Raw genomic sequence first — 19612 nt, 5'->3', positions numbered from 1 at the left:
TATCTCCCTCTCCCCCTCGATCTGCCTCTCCCCCTCTACCTCACTCTCCACCTCTATCTCACTCTCCCTCTCTCTCTGTCTCTCTCACTGCCTCTCTCTCTACCTCTTCCTGTCTCTCTCTCTCTGTTTCTCTCTCTCTTTGTGTCTCTCTGTCTGTTGCTCTCTCTCTCTGTCTCTCCTCTCTCTCTGTCCATGACTCTGTTTGTGTCTCTCTCACACCATTTCTCTCTCTCTGCCTCTGTCTCTCTGCCTCTCCCTGTCTCTATCTCTCTCTCTGTGTCTCAGTTTCCCCAATCTCTCACCATCGGACAGTCCCGTCATCCCGGGAACAAGTCTGGTGAACCTTCATTGCACTCCCTCTCTGGCAATAATATCCTTCCTAAGGTAAGGGGACCAAAACTGCACACAGTACTCCAGGTGTGGTCTAACCAAGGTTCTATGTGATTGAAGCAAGACTTCACTACTCCTGTACTCAAATCCTCTTGTGATAAAGACTAACATCCCATTAGCCTTCTGAATTGCATTCTGCACCTTCATGTTAGTTTTCAGTGACTTATTGACGGGGACACCCAGGTCGCTTTGTACATCTACGCTTTCTAATCTCTTACCATTTAATAAATACTCAATTCCACCATCCCGGGTGTGATCAGATACTCTGTCCCTTCGTAAACCATTTCCTGTCCCTCCAACAGCTTGTGCCACTGCCCTATTTATCGGTGTGTTTTCCCCTTCTGATGATGTTGAATTTGTTAGTGGCTTTTCTCCTACTGAAGTTGTTGTATTTGTTAGGTTTTTTTAGTCCTCGGGAAGCTGTTCTTTTCCTGTTGAAATTGTTGCATTTGTTGGTGTTTTTATCTCCTGTTGAGGTTGTTGTTGCATTTGTTGGTGTTTTTTCTCCTGTTGAGGTTGTTGTTGCATTTGTCGGTGTTTTTTTCTCATGTTGAGGTTGTTGTTGCATTTGTTGGTGTTTTTCCTCCTGTTGAGGTGGTTGTTGCATTTGTTGGTGTTTTTTCTCCTGTTGAGGTGGTTGTTGCATTTGTTGGTGTTTTTTCTCATGTTGAGGTTGTTGTTGCATTTGTTGGTGTTTTTCCTCCTGTTGAGGTTGTCGCGGAATTGATTTGAAAAACACGTTTGCTAACACTTTTCGGGATGAGAAGCTACATTCAAATGAACCCCAGGACCCGTTTCTCTCACGTTTAAAGCACTAACCTTGCATTAGTGAGGAGTCAGTCTCTGAAATAAATGTCCCAGTGCTGCTGTAACATAAAATGGCCACCGTGAACAAACCTAAAATGGCTGACTGATGTTCTGAGAGAGGAGGGAACGAGAGACAGACAGACAGACAGAAAGAAAGACAATCTGTAACCTCATGGCCCGGCATATCCCCCACTCTACCATTACCATCAAGCCAGGAGACCAACCCCGGTTCAGTGAAGTGTGCAGGAGGGCATGCCAGGAGCAGCACCAGGCATACCTCAAAATGAGGTGTCAACCTGGTGAAGCTACAACCCAGGACTATCTGCGTGCCAAACTGCGTCAGCAGCATGCGATAGACAGAGCTAAGCGATCCCATAACCACCGGATCAGATCTAAGCTCTGCAATCCTGCCACATCCAGAGAAAAGGAGTGATCAGCATGAAGAGACTGCTGGAGATTTATGTTCCTGGTAATCTCTCCATCTCTATCTCTCCTTCCTCTGTCTTTTACTCTCTCAAGCCCTGTCTCACCTCTCTGTTCCTCTTTATCCATGTGTTACAAACACTGGACTTTGTCTTTCTCCCATCTTCACTCTTCATCTCTACTTCTCCCTCTGTTACCCTCTGAATCACAGTCTCTCCCTCTCTGTTACCCTCTGAATCACAGTCTCTCCCTCTCCATTACCCTCTGAATCACAGTCTCTCCCTCTCCGTTACCCTCTGAATCACAGTCTCTCCCTCTCCATTACCCTCTGAATCCCAGTCTCTCCCTCTCTGTTACCCTCTGAATCCCATTCTCTCCCTCTCTGTTACACTCTGAATCCCAGTCTCTCCCTCTTTGTTACCCTCTGAATCCCAGTCTCTCCCTCTCTGTCTCTCTCTCCCTCCCTCTCTGTTTCTTTCTCTCTCTCTGGCTCTCTCTGTCTCTCACTGTCTCTCCCTCTCTCTCTCTCTGCCTCTGTCCATGCCTCTGTCTCTCTCACACCATCTCGCCCTCCCTCTCTCTGTCTCTCCCTCTCTCTGCCTCGCCATCTCTCTCTCTCTCCTTCTTTGACTTTTTCTCTCCCTATCTCTCTTTCTCACCCTCTGTCCATGACTCTGTTTACATCTCTCTCTCTCTCTCTGTCTCTTTCCATGACTCCATTTGTGCCTCCCTTACACCATCTCTTCCACTCACTCTGTCTCTCCCTCTCTCTCTGTATCTCCCTCTTCCTCTCTGTCTCTCCCTCTCCCTCTCTGTATCTGCTTTCTCTCTCTGTCTCTCCCTCTCTCTGCCTCTCCATCTCTCTCTCTCTCTCTCTCTCTCTCCTTCTTTTACTTTGTCTCTCCCTATCTCTCTTTCTCACCCTCTGTCCATGGCTCTCTCCACATCTCTCTCATTCTCTGTCTCTTTCCATGACTCCATTTGTGCCTCCCTTACACCATCTCTCCCACTCTCTCTGTCTCTCTCTCTGTCTCTCTCTCTGTCTCTCTCTCTGTCTCTCTCTCTGTCCCTCCATCTGTCTTTCCCTCTCTGTCACTCCCTCTCTCTCCAACTATCTCTGTCTCTGCCACTCTCTCTGTCTCTCTCTCTGTCCCTCCATCTTTCCTTCCCTCCCTGCCACTCCATCTCTCTCCTGCTCTCTCTGTCTCTCACTTTGTCCCTCCATCTGGCTTTCCCTTCCTGACACTCCCTCTCTCTCCTTCTCTCTCTGTCTCTGCCACTCTCTCTGTCTCCCTCTCTGTCCCTCCATCTGTCTTTCCCTCTCTGTCTCTGCGTCTCACACCTTCTATCTCTGTCACTCCCGCTCTTTCTCTGTCTCTCTCTCTCTGTTCCTCCATCTGTCTTTCCTCCTCTGTCTCTCCCACACTCTCCTTCGATCTCTGTCCCTCCATCTGTCTTTCACTCTCTGTCACTCCCTGTCTCTCCTTCTATCTCTGTCTCTCTCTCTGTCCCTCCATCTGTCTTTCCCCCCCGTCACTCCCTCTCTCTCCTTCTATCTCTGTCTCTGTCTCTCTGTCTGTCCCTCTGTCTGTCTTTCCATCTCTGTCACTCCCTCACTCTCCTATCTCTGTCTCTCTCTCTCTATCCCTCCATCTGTCTTTCCCTCTCTGTCACTCCCTCTCTCTCCTTCCATCGTTGCCTCTCTCTCTGTCTCTCCAACTGCCTTTCCCTCTCTGTCTCTCCCACTCTCTCCTTCTCTCTCTCTCTTTGTCTCTCTCTATCCCTCCATCTGCCCTTCCCTCCCTGTCACTCCATCTCTCTCCTTCTCTCTGTCTCTCTCTCTGTCACTCCATCGGTCTTTCCCTCTCTGTCACTCCCTCTCTCCTTCTCTCTATCTCTCCCTCTCTCTCCTCTCTCTCTCTGTCCCTCCATCTGTCTTCCGCCCCCCATCACTCCCTCTCGCTCCAGCTCTCTCTGTCTCTGCCACTCTCTCTGCCACTCTCTCTTTCCCTTCATTTGTCTTTCCCTCTCTGTCACTCCCTCTCTCTCCAACTATCTCTGTCTCTGCCACTCTCTCTGTCTTTCACTCTGTCCCTTCATCTGTCTTTCCCTCTCTGTCACTCCTCCTCTCTCCTTCGATCTCTGTCTCGCTCTCTCTGTCCCTCCATCTTTCCTTCCCTCCCTGTCACTACATCTCTCTCCTCTCTCTGTCTCTCACTTTGTCCCTCCATCTGGCTTTCCCTTCCTAACACTCCCTCTCTCTCCTTCTCTCTCTGTCTCTGCCACTCTCTCTGTCTCTCTCTCTGTCCCTCCATCTGTCTTTCCCTCTCTGTCTCTCCGTCTCACTCCTTCTATCTCTGTCACTCCCGCTCTCTCTCTGTCTCTCTCTCTGTCTCTCTCTCTCTGTCCCTCCATCTGTCTTTCCCTCTCTGTCTCTCCCTCTCTCTCCTTCTCTCTCTGCCTCTCTCTCTGTCTCTCTCTCTGTCCCTCCATCTGTCCTTCCCTCCCTGTAACTCCATCTCTCTCCCTGTCTCTCTCTGCCTCTCTCTCTGTCTCTCTCTCTGTCCCTCCATCTGTCTTTCCCTCTCTGTCACTCCCTCTCTCTCCTTCTTTCTCTGTCTCTCCATCTGTCTTTCCCTCTCTGTCAATCCCTCTCGGTCCTTCTCTATCTGTTTCTCTCTCTATACCTCCATCTGTCCTTCCTGCCGTCACTCCATAGAGAGGGCTGTGGAGAGTGACAAACTTGGAGAGAGAAAGAGATTGTTGAGTTGGATGAAGAGGATAATGTAAGATATATTAATTTGATTTAATCCTTCACTGCTGTGTGCACAAACATATTTGAGATAGGTATGGAGAGAAAATAAAACATCGGGAGAGGGAGGAATGTAGATGAGGTTGGGGCCCAGGCGGACACTTTTGATGATCCAGAAGAAATAGCCTCCATTTTAAATATTCAGCCAGCTATTCCACTGTGGGAACCATCACACCCTCATGATATTGTTTGTGGAAATTTCATGCTGGCTTATTGGTTAATTTTTAAACCTGTGATTGATAGATTCTTGTTAACCAAAGGTATTAAGAGATAAGGGGCAAAGGCAGGATATATGGTGTAAGTTTGATCACAGATCAGCCCTGATCTCATTGAATGCAGGAACAGAGTTGTGGGGTTAAATTGCATCCTCCTCTTCCAATATCCCCTGTTAAATATCCTTCTTTCTCTGTCAGTCACCCTGTTAGTCTATGTCTCTCTGTCTCTCTCTCTCTCTCTCTGTTTCGGACAGTGTCGAGTGAGATTCACTCTGTATCCACCCCATGATGTTCCTGCCCTCGGAGTGTGTGATGTGACAGCGTAGAGGGAAATTTACTCTGTGTCAAACCCAACATTGTGCTTGGCTTGGAAATGTTTAATGGGACAGTGTAGCTGGAGATTTACTCTGTATCCCTGGAATTTAGAAGGTTATGGGGTGATTTGATGAAGGTTTACAAAATAATAAGGGAAACTGATAGGGTGGACTGAGAGTAAATATTCCCACTGGCTGTGGAGTCAGGAACTTGGGGCATCGTCTGAAAATATAAACAGTGGCCACTTTGACTTCATCCCATCGTGTCGTATGTACATTCTCACATATAGCAGGTATAGCAGCACATATATAACAGGATAGCAGGTATAACTGTAGTCATAGTATTCAGCTGAAAATTGATCAGTTACATTGTTATTTCAGTCCATATTTACAGTACACACGGTACCTTACTGTTGTAATCAAGTCATAAAGTGTCTATTCATCCCACTGGGGCAAAATGTCACTGGCTCAACATTCTCACCAAATACTAAAGCATTCCACAATGCAAGACTCTCAAATTCAACACAAGTTTCCTTTTCTGAGTCTCGCTGGTCTGTTCTGATTCTCTGAGGGATTACTGATGCTTATCCTCCACATGAGCAGTCGTCCTAATCCCGTGTGCCTGTCCCGCTCCCAAACCCAGAATCCACTTACATTGAGGCAAGTGATACAGGAGCGTCTCAGTGACTGAGGCAGGTGAGTCTTGAGGCTGAGCCGGGCACAGTGAGTGACCCGGGTTAATCCGACACTCCAGGGAATGTTTAAACTGAACTGTACTCTGTATCTAATCCGTGCTGTACCTTCTCTGAGATTGTTCGATGGGGCAGTTCAGACAAGGAGACTCTGATAGGGTAGACAGAGAGTAACTATTCCCACTGGCTGCGGAGTCAGGAACTTGTGGACCGAGTCTAAAAATCTAAACCTAGTCTCAAAACCTTTCAGGAGTGAAATGAAGAAACACTTCAACACACCAGGTGTGGTATCAGTTTGGAACTCTCTTCCACAATCAGCAATTGATGCTGAGACACTTGTAAATTTTTAAATCTGAGAATGATAGATTCTTGTTAACCAAAGGTATTAAGAGATAAAGGGCAAAGGTGGGATATATGGTGTTAGTTAGATCACAGATCAGCCCTGATCTCACTGAATGCTGGAACAGGGTCGAGGGGTTAAATTGCCTCCTCATCTTCCTATGTCTGATGTTAAATATCCTTCTTTCACTCTCGGTCACCCTGTCAGTCTGTTTCTCTCTTTCTGTCTCTCTCTCTCTCTGTTTCAGACAGTGCAGAGTGAGATTCACTCTGTATCCACCCCATGATGTTCCTGTCCTGGGACTGTTGGATGGGACAGTGTAGAAGGAGCATTACTCTGTATCTAATCCATGCTGTACCTGTCTGGGGAATGTTGATGGGACAGTGGAAACAGAGAGGTCTGGGACCAGTGTCCTCATGGAGAGGACTTAATGGTGCCTCCTAATTGACCAGTTAGCAATATTGGTGCTCCAGGGATGAAAGGGACATTGGCTGAGTGGATACGACATTGGCTGAGAGAGTGGACAATGTTTGTTTCAGACTGGAGGGAGGTATACAGTGGAGGTTTATATTAGGACCACTGATCTTTTTGATATATACTAATGACTTGGACTTGTGTTTACAGGGCATAACTTCAATGTTTGCCAATGTTTGTGTCATCTGCAATGTAATAAACAGGGAAGGGACTAGTAGCAGACTTCAGGAGGATAGAGGCAGTCTGGTGAAATGGAACACACAAGAACAAATGAATTAGGAGCAGGAGTAGGCCATTCGGCCCCTCGAGCCTGCTCTGCCATTCAATGGCTGATCTGATTGTGAGCTCAACTCCACTTTCCTGTCTGTGTCCCATAACCCTTGACTCCCTAACTGATAAAAAAATCTATCGAACTCAGCCTTGAATATATTCAATGATCCAGCCTCCACTGCTCTCTGGGGAAGAGAATTCCACAGACTGACCCCCCTCTGAGAGAAACACATTTCTCCTCATCTCAGTTTTAAATGGAACGTCCCTAATTTTTAAACTGTGTCCCCTAGTTCTAGTCTCCCCAACAAGGGGAAACATCCTCTCAGCATCCACCCTGTCCAGTCCCCTCGGGACCTGAGATGTTTCACTCAGATCACCTCTCATTCTTCTAAACTCCAGTGGGTATAGACCCAACCTATTCAACCTTTCCTCATAAGATAACCCCTTCATCCCAGGAATCAGCCCAGTGAACCTTCTCTGAACTACTTCGAATGCAATTATATAATTTCTTCAGTAAGGAGACCAAAAGTGTCCACAATCCTGCAGACGTCGTCTAACTTATGCCCTGTACAGCTGCAACAACACTTCCCTACTTTGATATTCTATTCACCTTGCAATAAACAACAACATTCCATTTGCTTCCTAATCACTCGCTGTAGCTACACGGTAACATTTTGTGATTCATGTACCAGGACACCCAGATCCCTCTGTACCGTACAGTTCTGCAGTCTCTCTCCATTTCAATAATATACTGATTTTTATTCTTCCTGCTAAAGTGGACAAGCTCACATTTTCCCACATTGTACTCCATCTGACAATTTTTTGCTCACTCATTAACCTATCGAAATCTCTTTGTAAACTTTATATCCTATTGACAGCTGGTGAATTGGTCAGACACAGGGCAGGTTAACTTCAATGCTGAGAAATGTCAAATGATGCATTTCGGAAGGAAAGCTGAGGAGAAGCGATATAAACTAAATGGTACAATGTTAAAATGGGTGCAGGGACAGAGAGATCTGGAATTTCATTTGTGTCACTTTTTACATCTAAAAGATTCAATTTGGGGCTTGCAATCTTGTCAGTTGAATTTAGGCTTCATCCTGAAAAGTGTTAGCAAACATGTTGGGAAATGTGTCAAAAGCTGTTTCCATTCAGACATTCCTGCATTGTGGAAGTGTGAGCTGTCTTTGCAGAGACAGGAAATAGAGTTGTTTGAATGGACCTGCAGGTTTTAGTTGATGCAATAAGGTGAGAATTTGAATTGTGTCCCTTGCAGATACACAGAATTGAAGGTATTTACACAACACCACATGAAGTAGTTTACCAATGTCTGACAAACTTCAAAGACTTCAAACACATGGAAGAAGAGGAGAAGGGAACAATATACAAAACCTCAGTCAGTCAGACATCAGCAGTAGGAAAATGAATCTCTTTTTATGGGTTTTAATTTGAAGGCCTGAGCTGATGATTGAAAAAGCAGGAGTTCAAATCCCACACTGTGCTGTTGTGAATTTGAATTCTATTTTTTCTTTAAAAATCATAAATCTGGAGTTAAAAATCCTCTTGGTTGGAATGATTCACTCCTGTCTACTAGTGCAAAGCCCGTGTGTGTCTCAGTTTTGCTGTATTTATTAATGATTTAAGATGATGTGGTAGAATGCAACATACCCAAGTTTACCAATGACACAAAAATAGGCAGCATTGTAAGCAGTGTAGCTGGAAGCATCAAATTACAAAGAGATATTAATATCTTAAATAAATGGGCAAAACTGTGGTAGTTAGATTTCAATGTCAGTAAAAAAGACCAGAACAGAGTACTTTATAAATGGTGAGAAGATAGAAACACTGGAGGTTCAAAGAGACTTTGGGGGGTCCATGTCCATTTGAGTGCAGTGTAGATTTACCAGAATGATAACTGGACTCCAAGGGTTAAATTACGAGGTGATATTACACAAACTAGGGATTTATTGCCTGGAATTTAGGAGGATCAAGGTGATTTGTTCAAAGATGTTGAGATATTAAGGGGAACTGATGGGGTAGTTTGGGAGAAACTATTTCAGCAGCTTGGGAACATAGGAACAGGAGTAGGCCATTCAGCCCATCGAGCCTGCTCTGCCATTCAATACGATCATGGCTGATCATCCACTTCAATGCCTTTTTCCCAGACTGAGCTTCCACAGCCCACTGGGGTAGAGAATTCCAAAGATTCACAACCCACTGAGCAAAGACATTTCTCCCCATCTCTGACCTAAGTGGCTTCCCCCTGATTTTGAAATTGTGTCCCCTGGTTCTAGACCCCCGAACCAAAGGAGACATCTTACCTGCATCTAACCTGTCTATCCCTTTAAGTATTTAGTATGTTTCAATAAGATCACCTCTCATTCTTCTAAAGTCCAATGAGTATAGGCCCAACCTGTTCAACCATTCCTCATAAGACAACCCCTTCATCCCAGGAATCAGCCGAGTGAACCTTCTCTGAACTGGTTCCAATGCATCCAGGCCTGACCATTTATCCACTTTCAAAGTTGCCAAACACCTTAATATTTCCCTCTCACTCTGTTTATCCCTCCAATATTTCACACTCCTCCACTTTAACTACAATATCTGCATCGTTCCCCCTCTTTTATAAAGAGGGAGACAAAGGACTGGGCAGACACTGGGGATTGTTACTGAGGTTCTGTTGGTCATTTTTACTGACATCAGCGTGGATTGTAACATCTGTCTGTGTGTGTGTCTGTGTGTGTCTGTGTGTGTGTCTGTGTGTCTGTGTGTGTGTGTCTCTGTGTGTCTGTTTGTCTGTGTGTGTCTGTGTGTGTGTGTCTGTCCCTTTATGTATGTGTCTGTGTGTGTCTGGATGTGTGTGTGTGTGTGTCTGTGTGTGTCTGTGTGTGTGTCTGTGTGTCTGTGTGTGTGTGTCTCTGTGTGTCTGTTTGTCTGTGTGTGTCTGTGTGTGTGTGTCTGTCCCTTTATGTATGTGTCTGTGTGTGTCTGGATGTGTGTGTGTGTGTGTCTGTGTGTGTGTGTGTGTGTCTGTCCCTTTATGTATGTGTCTGTGTGTGTTTGGATGTGTGTGTGAGAGAGAGAGAATATCAGGGTCACCTCGCTCCATCTCTATCTCTCCTCTCTCTGTTTCTCCTTCTCTCTCTATCTCTCCCTCTCTCAATCCACCTCTCATAGAAACATAGAAAATAGGAGCAGGAGCAGGCCATTCGGCCCTTTGGGCCTGCTCCGTCATTCAATAAAGATCATGACCGATGGTCTAATTCAGTACCCTGTTCCCACTTTCTCCCCATACCCCTTGATCCCTTTGACATTAAGAAATATATCTTTCTCCTCCATGAATATATTTAATGACTTGGCCTCCACTGCCTTCTGCGGTAGAGAATTCCACAGGTTCACCACCCTCTACCCCATCCATCTCTCCCCCTCTATCTCCGTCTCCACCCTCTATCTCCCTCTCCCCCTCTATCTCCCTCTCCCCCTCTATCTCACTCTCCCCATCGATCTGTCTCTCCCCCTCTATCTCCCTCTCCCCCTCTATCTCACTCTCCCCATCGATCTGTCTCTCGCCCTCTATCTCCCTATCCCCCCTCTATCTCACTCTCCCCATCGATCTGTCTCTCGCCCTCTATCTCACTCTCTCCCTCTCCCCCCCTCTCTCTCCCTCTCCCCCCCTCTCTCTCCCTCTCCCCCCTCTCTCTCCCTCTCCCCCCTCTCTCTCCCTCTCCCCCCTCTCTCTCCCTCTCCCCCTCTATCTCTCTCTGCCCCTCTATCTCTCTCTGCCCCTCTATCTCCCTCTGCCCCTCTATCTCCCTCTCCCCCTCTATCTGTCTGTCTCCCCCTCTGTCTGTCTCCCCCTCTGTCTGTCTCCCCCTCTGTCTGTCTCCCCCTCTATCTATCTGTCTCTCTCCCTCTATCTGTCTCTCTCCCTCTATCTGTCTCTCCCCCCTCTATCTCCCTCTCCCCCTCCTCCTGACACTCCCTCTCTCTCCTTCTATCTCTGTCTCTGCCACTCTCTCTGTCTCTCTCTCTGTCCCTCCCTCTGTCTTTCCCTCTCTGTCTCTATGTCTTTCTTCTTCTATCTCTCTCTCTTAATTTCTCTCTCTCTGCCCCTCCATCTGCCTTTCCCTCTCTGTCTCTCCCTCTCTCTCCTTCTATCTGTGTGTATCTCTCTCTCTGTCTCTCCATCTGTCTTTCCCTTTCGGTCCCTCCCTCTCTCTCCTTCTCTCTCTGTCTCTGCCTCTCTCTCTGTCTCTCCCTCTCTCTCCTTCTCTCTCTGTCTCTCCATCTGTCGTTCCCTTTCTGTCTCTCCCTCTCTCTCTCTCTGTCTTTCCATCTGTCTTTCCCTCCTTGTCACTCCCTCTCTCGCCGTACATCTCTGCTTCTCTCTCTCTCTGTCTCTCCAACTGCCTTTGCCTCTGTTTCTCTCCCACTCCCTCCTTCTCACTCTGTCACTCCCTCTCTCTCCTTCTATTGCTGTCTATCTCGCTATCCCTCTATCCCTCCATCTGTCTTTCCCTCCCTGTCTCACCATCTCTCTCCTTCCATCTCTGTCTCTCTCTCTTTCCATCTGTCTTTCCCTCCTTGTCACTCCCTCTCTCTCCTTCTATCTCTCTCTCTCGTTCTATCCCTCCATCTATCCTTCCCTCCCTGTCACTCCATCTCTCTCCTTCTCTCTTTGTCTCTCTCTCTATCCCTCCATCTGTCCTTCCCTCCCTGTCACTTCCTCTCTCGCCTTCTATCTCTGTCTCTGCGTCTCACTCTGTCTCGCTCTCTCTGTCTCTCCAACAGCCTTTCCCTTTCTGTCTCTCCCTCTCTCTCCTTCTCTCCTTCTCTCCCTGTCTCTGCCTCCCTCTCTGTCTCTCCCTCTCTGTCCTTCTATCTCTGTCTCTGTCGCTCTATCCCTCCATCTATCCGACCCTCCCTGTCACTCCCTGTCAGTCCATCTCTCTCCTTCTCTCTCTGTCCCTCACTCTGTCCCTCCATCTGTCCTTCCCTCTCTCTCCTTCTATCTCTGTCTCTCTCTCTCTGTCTCTATGTCTGTCCCTCCATCTGTCCTGCCCTCCCTGTCCTTCTATCTCTGTCTCTCTCTCTCAGTCTCTCTCTCTGTTCCTCCATTTGTCTTTCCCTCTCTGTCTCTGTCCTTCTATCTGCTTCACTCTGTCTCTCTCTCTCTGTCCCTCCATCAGTTTTTCCCTGTCTGTTTCTCCATTTCTCTCCTTCTATCTCTGTCTCTCTGTCTGTCCCTCCATCTGTCCTGCCCTCCCTGTCCTTCTAGCTCTGTCTCTCTCTCTCTGTCTCTCTCTCTGTTCCTCCATTTGTCTTTCCCCCTCTGTCTCTGTCCTTCTATCTGCTTCACTCTGTCTCTCTCTCTGTCCCTCCATCAGTCTTTCCCTATCTGTTTCTCCATTTCTCTCCTATATCTGTCTCTCTCTCTGTCCCTCCATTTGTCTTTCCATCTCTGTCTCTGTTCTTCTATCTCTGTCTCTGCTTCTCTCTGTCTCTCTCTCTGTCCCTCCATCAGTCTTTCCCTCTCTGTTTCTCCATTTCTCTCCTTCTATCTCTGTCTCTCTCTCTCGATCCCTCCGTCGGTCCTTCCCTCCCTGTCTCTCCCTCTCTCTCCTTCTATCTCACTCTTTCTCTCTGTCTCTCCATCTGTCTTTCCCTCCCTGACACACTCTCTCTCTCCTTCTATCTCTGTCTCTCTCTATGTCCCTCCTTCTGTCTTTCCTTCTCTGTCTCTCCCTCTCTCTCCTTCCATCTCTGCCTCTCTCTCTCTGTCTCTCCAACTGCCTTTGCCTCTGTTTCTCTCCCACTCCCTCCTTCTCTCTCTCCCTCTCCCTCTCTCTTTGTCTCTCTGTCACTCCCTCTCTCTCCTTCTATTGCTGTCTATCTCGCTATCCCTCTATCCCTCCATCTGTCCTTCCCTCCCTGTCTCACCATCTCTCTCCTTCCATCTCTGTCTCTCTCTCTTTCCCTCCATCTGTCTTTCCTTCTCTGTCGCTCCCTCTCTCTCCTTCTATTGCTGTCTATCTCTCTATCCCTCTATCCCTCCATCTGTCCTTCCCTCCCGTCTCTCCATCTCTCTCCTTCTATTTCTGTCTCTCTCTCTGTCCCTCCATCTGTCTTTCCCTCTCTGTCACTCCCTCTCTCTCCTTCTATCTCTGTCTCTCTGTCTCTCTGTCTCTCCATCTGTCTTTCCCTCCCTGACACTCCCTCTCTGTCCTTCTATCTCTGTTGCTCTCTCTATCCCTCTCTCCCTCCATCTGTCCTTCCCTCCCTGTCTCTCCATCTCTCTCCTTCTATCTCTGTCTCTCTGTCTCTGTCCCTCCATCTGTCTTTCCCTCCCTGACACTCCCACTCTCTCCTTCTCTCTCTGTCTCTCTCTCTGTCTTTCCATTAGTCTTTCCCTCCTTGTCACTCCCTCTCTCTCCTTCCATTTCTGCTTCTCTCTCTCTCTGTCTCTCCAACTGCCTTTGCCTCTGTTTCTCTCCCACTCCCTCCTTCTCTCTCTGTCTCTCCCTCTCTCTTTGTCTCTCTGTCACTCCCTCTCTCTCCTTCTATTGCTGTCTCTCTCTCTATCCCTCTATCCCTCCATCTGTCCTTCCCTCCCTGTCTCTCCTTCTCTCTCTCTCTTTCTCTCTGTCTCTCCATCTGTCTTTCCCTCCCTATCACTCCCTTTCTCTCCTTCCATCTCTGCCTCTCTCTCTCTGTCTCTCCATCTGTCTTTCCCTCTCTGCCTCTCCCTCTCTCTCCTTCTATCTCTGTCTCTCTCTCTCGATCCCTCCGTCGGTCCTTCCCTCCCTGTCTCTCCCTCTCTCTCCTTCCATCTCTGTCACTCTCTCTGTTCCTCCATCTGTCTTTCCCTCTCTGTCTCTCCCTCTCTCTCCTATCTCTGTCTCTCTCTCTCTGTCTCAATTTTAAATATTCAGCAAGCTATTCCACTGTGGGAGCCATCACACCCTCATGATACTGTTTGTGGAAATTTCATGCTGGCTTATTGGTTAATTTTTAAACCTGTGATTGATAGATTCTTGTTAACCAAAGGTATTAAGAGATAAGGGGCAAAGGCAGGATATATGGTGTAAGTTTGATCACAGATCAGCCAAGATCTCATTGAATGCAGGAACAGAGTTGTGGGGTTAAATTGCATCCTCCTCTTCCAATATCCCCTGTTAAATATCCTTCTATCTCTTTTAGTCACCCTGTCAGTCCATGTCTCTCTGTTTCTCTCTTTCTGTCTCTCTCTCTGTCTCCATCAGACAGTGTAGAGTGAGATTCACTCTGTATCCACCCCATGATGTTCCTGCCCTGGGAGTGTGTGATGTGACAGCATAGAGGGAAATTTACTCTGTCAAACCCAACATTGTGCTTGGCTTGGGAATATTTAATGGGACAGTGTAGCTGGAGATTTACTCTGTATCCCTGGAATTTAGAAGGTTATGGGGTGATTTGATGAAAGTTTATAAAATGATAAGGGAAACTGATAGGGTGGACTGAGAGTAAATATTCCCACTGGCTGCGGAGTCAGGAATTTGGGGCATAGTCTGAAAATATAAAGAGTGGCCACTTTGACTTCATCCCATCGTGTCGTATGTACATTCTCACATACAGCAGGTATAGCAGCACATATATAACAGGATAGCAGGTAGAACTGTAGTCATAGTATTCAGCTGAAAATTGATCAGTTACATTGTTATTTCAGTCCATATTTACAGTACACACGGTACCTTACTGTTGTAATAAAGTCATATAGTGTCTATTCATCCCACTGGGGCAAAATGTCACTGGCTCAACATTCTCACCAAATACTAAAACATTCCACAATGCAAGACTCACAAATTCAACACAAGTTTCCTTTTCTGAGTCTCGCTGGTCTGTTCTGATTCTCTGAGGGATTACTGATGCTTATCCTCCACATGAGCAGTCGTCCTAATCCCGTGTGCCTGTCCTGCTCCCAAACCCGGCATCCACTTATGCTAAGGCAAGTGATACAGGAGCGTCTCAGTGACTGAGGCAGGTGAGTCTTGAGGCTGAGCCGGGGACAGTGAGTGACCCGGGTTAATCCGACACTCCAGTGACAGTTTAAACTGAACTGTACTCTGTATCTAACCCGTGCTGTTCCTTCTCTGAGAGTGTTTGATGGGGCAGTGCAGACGAGGAGAGTTATTCCTTACCTATTTTAAATATAGAGAAGTGAATATCCAAGAGATTGTTTTAAATGTGATGAGGGTTTCTGCCTCGACCATCCTTTAGAGTCATAGAGAGATACAGCACTTATACAGGCCCTTCGGCCCGCACAGTCTGTGCCGGCCATCAACCACCCATTTTATACTAATCCTTTCAGGCAGTGAGTTCCAGACACCCACCAGCCACTGGGTGAAGAAACTATTGATGTGTTTCGTTCTGTTAAGTTTGATGTCAATGTTTGCCCAGGATGTTGACGCTGGGGGATTCAGCGATGGGATAATGCTTTGAATGCCAAGGGGAGGTGGTTGGATTCTCTCTTGTTGCAGATGCTCATTGCCTGGCACTTGTGTGACGTGAATGTTACTTCCCACTTGTCGGCCCAAACCTGAATGTTGTCCGGGTCTTGGTGCATGTGGCTCTGGATTGCTTCATTATCTGAGGCAAAATACTGTGGATGTTGGAAATCTGGAAAGCATCGAGCTGAATCACTAACTCTGTTTCTCTCTCCACAGATGCTGCTTGACCTGCTCAGTATTTAAAGCATTCTCTCCTGGGATCTCAGCTGAAGATGGTTGAGCCTCGGACACTACCCTGAGGAACTCCTGCAGTGATGTCCTGGGACTGAGATGATTGACCTCCAACAACCACAACCATCTTCCTTTGTGCTCGGTATGAGTCCAACCAGTGGAGAGATTTCCCCCGATTCCCACTGACTTCAGTTTTACTCGGGCTCCTCGATGTCACACTCGGTCAAACGCTGCCTTGATGTTAAGGTCAGTCTCTCTTCCCAGTAGCAGACAGGAGTGAATCGTTCCCTTTGACCCGTTGTACACTGAACAAGCTGTGTTTCTTCACAGCCTGATACAGGACTGTACACGGCCGATTAATGTAGCCCATCAAACACTCCCAGAGCAGGTTCAACACAGCTTAGGAATAGAGTATAGTTCCTTCAACATTCTCTCTCTGTCTTCCTCTCTCTGTCTCTCCCTCCTGCTATCTCTGACATTAGGAGAGAGACAGAGGGAGAGAGGGTTAGATATGAAGGCAGAGAGAGGGCTGTAGAGAGGGACAAATTTGGAGAGAGAGAGATTGTTGAGGTGGATGAAAAGGATAATGTAAGATATATTAATTTGATGTAATCCTTCACTGCTGTGGACACAAACATACAAGAGATAGATATGGAGAGAAAAAAACATCGGGAGATGGGGAAATGTAGATGAAGTTGGGGCCCAGGCGGATACTTTTGATGATCCAGAAGGAATAGCCTCCATTTTAAACATCCAGCAAGCTATTCCACTGTGGGAGCCATCACACCCAAACAGACATAGACACACACACACACACACACACAGAAATACCCGCACAATGATATTGGTTGTGCAAATTTCATGCTGGTTTATTGGTTAATTTTTAAATCTGTGATTGATAGATTCTTGTTAACCAAAGGTATTAAGAGATAAGGGGCAAAGGCAGGATATATGGTGTAAGTTACATTTGATGCCGGAACAGGGCTGTGTGGTTGAATTGCATCTTCCTCTTCCAATATCCCCTGTGAAGTATCCTTCTATCTCTTTTAGTCACCCTGTCAGTCCATGTCTCTCTGTTTCTCTTTTTCTGTCTCTCTCTCTCTCTGTCTCTATCAGACAGTGTAGAGTGAGATTCACTCTGTATCCACCCCATGATGTTCCTTCCCTGGGAGTGTGTGATGGGACAGCGCAGAGGGAAATTTACTCTGTGTCAAACCCAACATTGTGTTTGGCTTGGGAATATTTAATGGGACAGTGTAGCTGGAGATTTACTCTGTATCCCTGGAATTTTGAAGGCTCAGGTGTGATTTGATGATTGTTTTCAAGATAATAAGGGAAACTGATAGGGTGGACAGAGAGTAACAATTCCCACTGGCTGCAGAGTCTAGAACATGGGGGCATAGTCTAAAAATATAAACCTAGTCTAAAAACCTTTCAGGAGTGAAATGAAGAAACACTTCAACACACCAGGTGTGGTATCAGTTTGGAACTCTCTTCCACAAACATCAATTGATGCTGAGACACTTGTTAATTTTTAAATCTGAGTTTGAGAGATTTTTGTTAACCAAAGGTATTAAGGGGCAAAGATAGGTACATGGAGTTAGATCACACATCAGCCAGGAGCTCATTGAATGACAGAACAGGGTTGAGGGGCCAAATGGCCTCCTCCTCTTCCTCTGTCCTGCGACAAATATCCTGCGATCACTCTCTGTGTCTTGGTCTCTGTCTCCCTCTTTGTCTCTCTCTCTCTCCTCTCATCTGTGGAAATCCACACACATCAGTCAGCCATTTTAGGTTCATTTTCAGTGGCCATTTTATGTTACCACAACACTGGGACATTTATCGCTGTCTATCCCAAACCATCTCTCTTTGTAATCTATTTGTGTTCTCCTCACAGCTTATTGTCCCACCTAACCTAGTATCTCTCTCCTTTGCTCCGTCTCACTCACACACTCTACCCCCTCTCTCTCCCCCCCCCATTTCTCTCTCCCCCCATTTCTCTCTCCCCCCACCCCCTGCAATCTCTCTTTAAGTGTCCTGTTATCACATCCTTTATTATAGATTCGAGCATTTTCCCAATGACTGATGTTAGACGAACAGGTCTTTAGTTCCCCATTTTCTCTCTCCTTCCTTTTGTAGATAGTGGGGTTACATTTGCTACCTTCTAATCTGCCTCTCTCACACTGCCTCTGTCCCTCGCTATCTGTCTTACCCCCCTCTCTCTCTCGCTATATCTCCCTCTCTCTCTTTTTCTCTCTCTCGCTCTATCGCTCCCTCTCTCTCCATCTCTGTCCATGTCTCAATTTGTGCCTCCCTCACACCATCTCTCCCTCTCTCTCTGTCTCTCTCTAGCTCTCTGTCTGCCTCTCTATGTCTGCCTCTCTGTGTCTCCTCTCTCTGTGCCTCTCGCACTCTCTATCTGTCTCTCCCCCAGCTCTCTCTCTGTGTCTCTCCCTCTCTCTCTTTCTCAACCTCTGTCCATGTCTCAATTTGTGCCTCCCTCACACCATCGCTCCCTCTCTCTCTGTCTCTCTCTAGCTCTCTGTCTGCCTCTCTCTCTGCCTCCCTCTCTCTGCCTCTCTCTCTGCCTCCCTCTCTCTGCCTCTCTCTCTCTGCCTCTCTCTCTCTGTGTCTCTCTCTCTCCCTCTCTCTCTCTTTCGCTGCCTCTGTCCACCTCTCAGTTTGTGTCTCCCCCACACCATCTCTCCCTCCCTCTCTCTCTGTCTCTCTCTGCCTCTCTCTCTCTGTCTCTCCCTCTCTATCTCTCCCTCCCTCTCTCTCTGTCTCTCTCTGCCTCTCTCTCTCTGCATCTCTCTCACTCTCTGCCTCTCTCACTCTCTGCCTCTCTCTCTCTCTGCCTCTCTCTCTCTGTCTCTCCCTCTCTATCTCTCCCTCTCTCTCTTTCGCTGCCTCTGTCAATCTCTCAGTTTGTGTCTCCCCCCACACCATCTCTCCCTCCCTCTCTCTCTGTCTCTCTCTGCCTCTCTCTCTCTGCCTCTCTCTCTCCGTCTCTCCCTCTCTCTCTCTTTCGCTGCCTCTGTCCACGTCTCAGTTTGTGCCTCCCCCACACCATCTCTCCCTCCCTCTCACTCTCTCTTTCTCCCTCTCTCCCTCCCTCTCTGTCTCTGTCTCAGAGTTACAGCTCAGATGATTAACCTCTTTATCCATGTGTTATGAACACGGGACTTTGTCTCTCTCCCATTTTCTAGGATGTTGCCAGGACTGGAGAATTGTAGCTATGAGGATAGGCAGGGGTTGTTGTCCTTGGAACAGAGAAGGCTGAGGGGAGATCTGATTGAAATGTACAAAATGTTGAGGGTCCTGGATAGAGTGGAGGTGAAGGGCAGAGAACCATAGCAGAAAGGTCAGTGACGAGGGGGCATAGATTTAAAGTGATTGGTAGAAAAATTAGAGGGGAGTTGAGGAAAATCTTTTTCACCCAGAGGGTCGCGATGGTCTGGAACTCACTGCCTGAAAGGGTAGTTGAAGCAGAGACCCTCAACTCATTCAGAAGGAGTCTGCATAGGCACCTCAAGTGCGGTAAGCTGCAGCGCTCGGACCAAATGCTGGAAGGTGGGATGAGAATAGGTTGATCGTTTTTCGGCTGGCACAGAGAGAATGGGTGAAGTGGCCGCTTTCTGTGTCTTAAAATTTCTATGTTGCCCTCGCCAAATCTATTTTTCCCTCTGTTACCCTCTGAATCCCAGTCTCTCCCTCTCTGTTACCCTCTGAATCCCAGTCTCTCCCTCTCCGTTACCCTCTGAATCCCAGTCTCTCCCTCTCTGTTACCCCCTGAATTGCAGTCTCTCCCTCTCTGTTACCTTCTGAAACCCAGACACACCCTCTCTGTTACCCTCTGAATCCCAGTCTCTCCCTCTCTGTTACACTCTGAATCCCAGACTCTCCCTCTCTGTTCCCCTCTGAATCCCAGTCTCTCCCTCTCCGTTACCCTCTGAGTCCCAGTCTCTCCCTCTCCGTTACCCTCTGAATCCCAGACTCTCCCTCTCTGTTACCCTCTGAATCCCAGTCTCTCCCTCTCTCTTACCCTCTGAGTCCCAGTCTCTCCCTCTCCGTTACCCTCTGAATCCCAGTCTCTCCCTCTCTCTTACCCTCTGAGTCCCAGTCTCTCCCTCTCCTTTACCCTCTGAATCCCAGTCT

Source organism: Heterodontus francisci, chromosome 45 (assembly GCF_036365525.1).
Source record: "Heterodontus francisci isolate sHetFra1 chromosome 45, sHetFra1.hap1, whole genome shotgun sequence".
In the NCBI taxonomy this organism is placed as follows: domain Eukaryota; kingdom Metazoa; phylum Chordata; class Chondrichthyes; order Heterodontiformes; family Heterodontidae; genus Heterodontus; species Heterodontus francisci.
Note: the sequence above shows the minus strand (reverse complement) of the source record.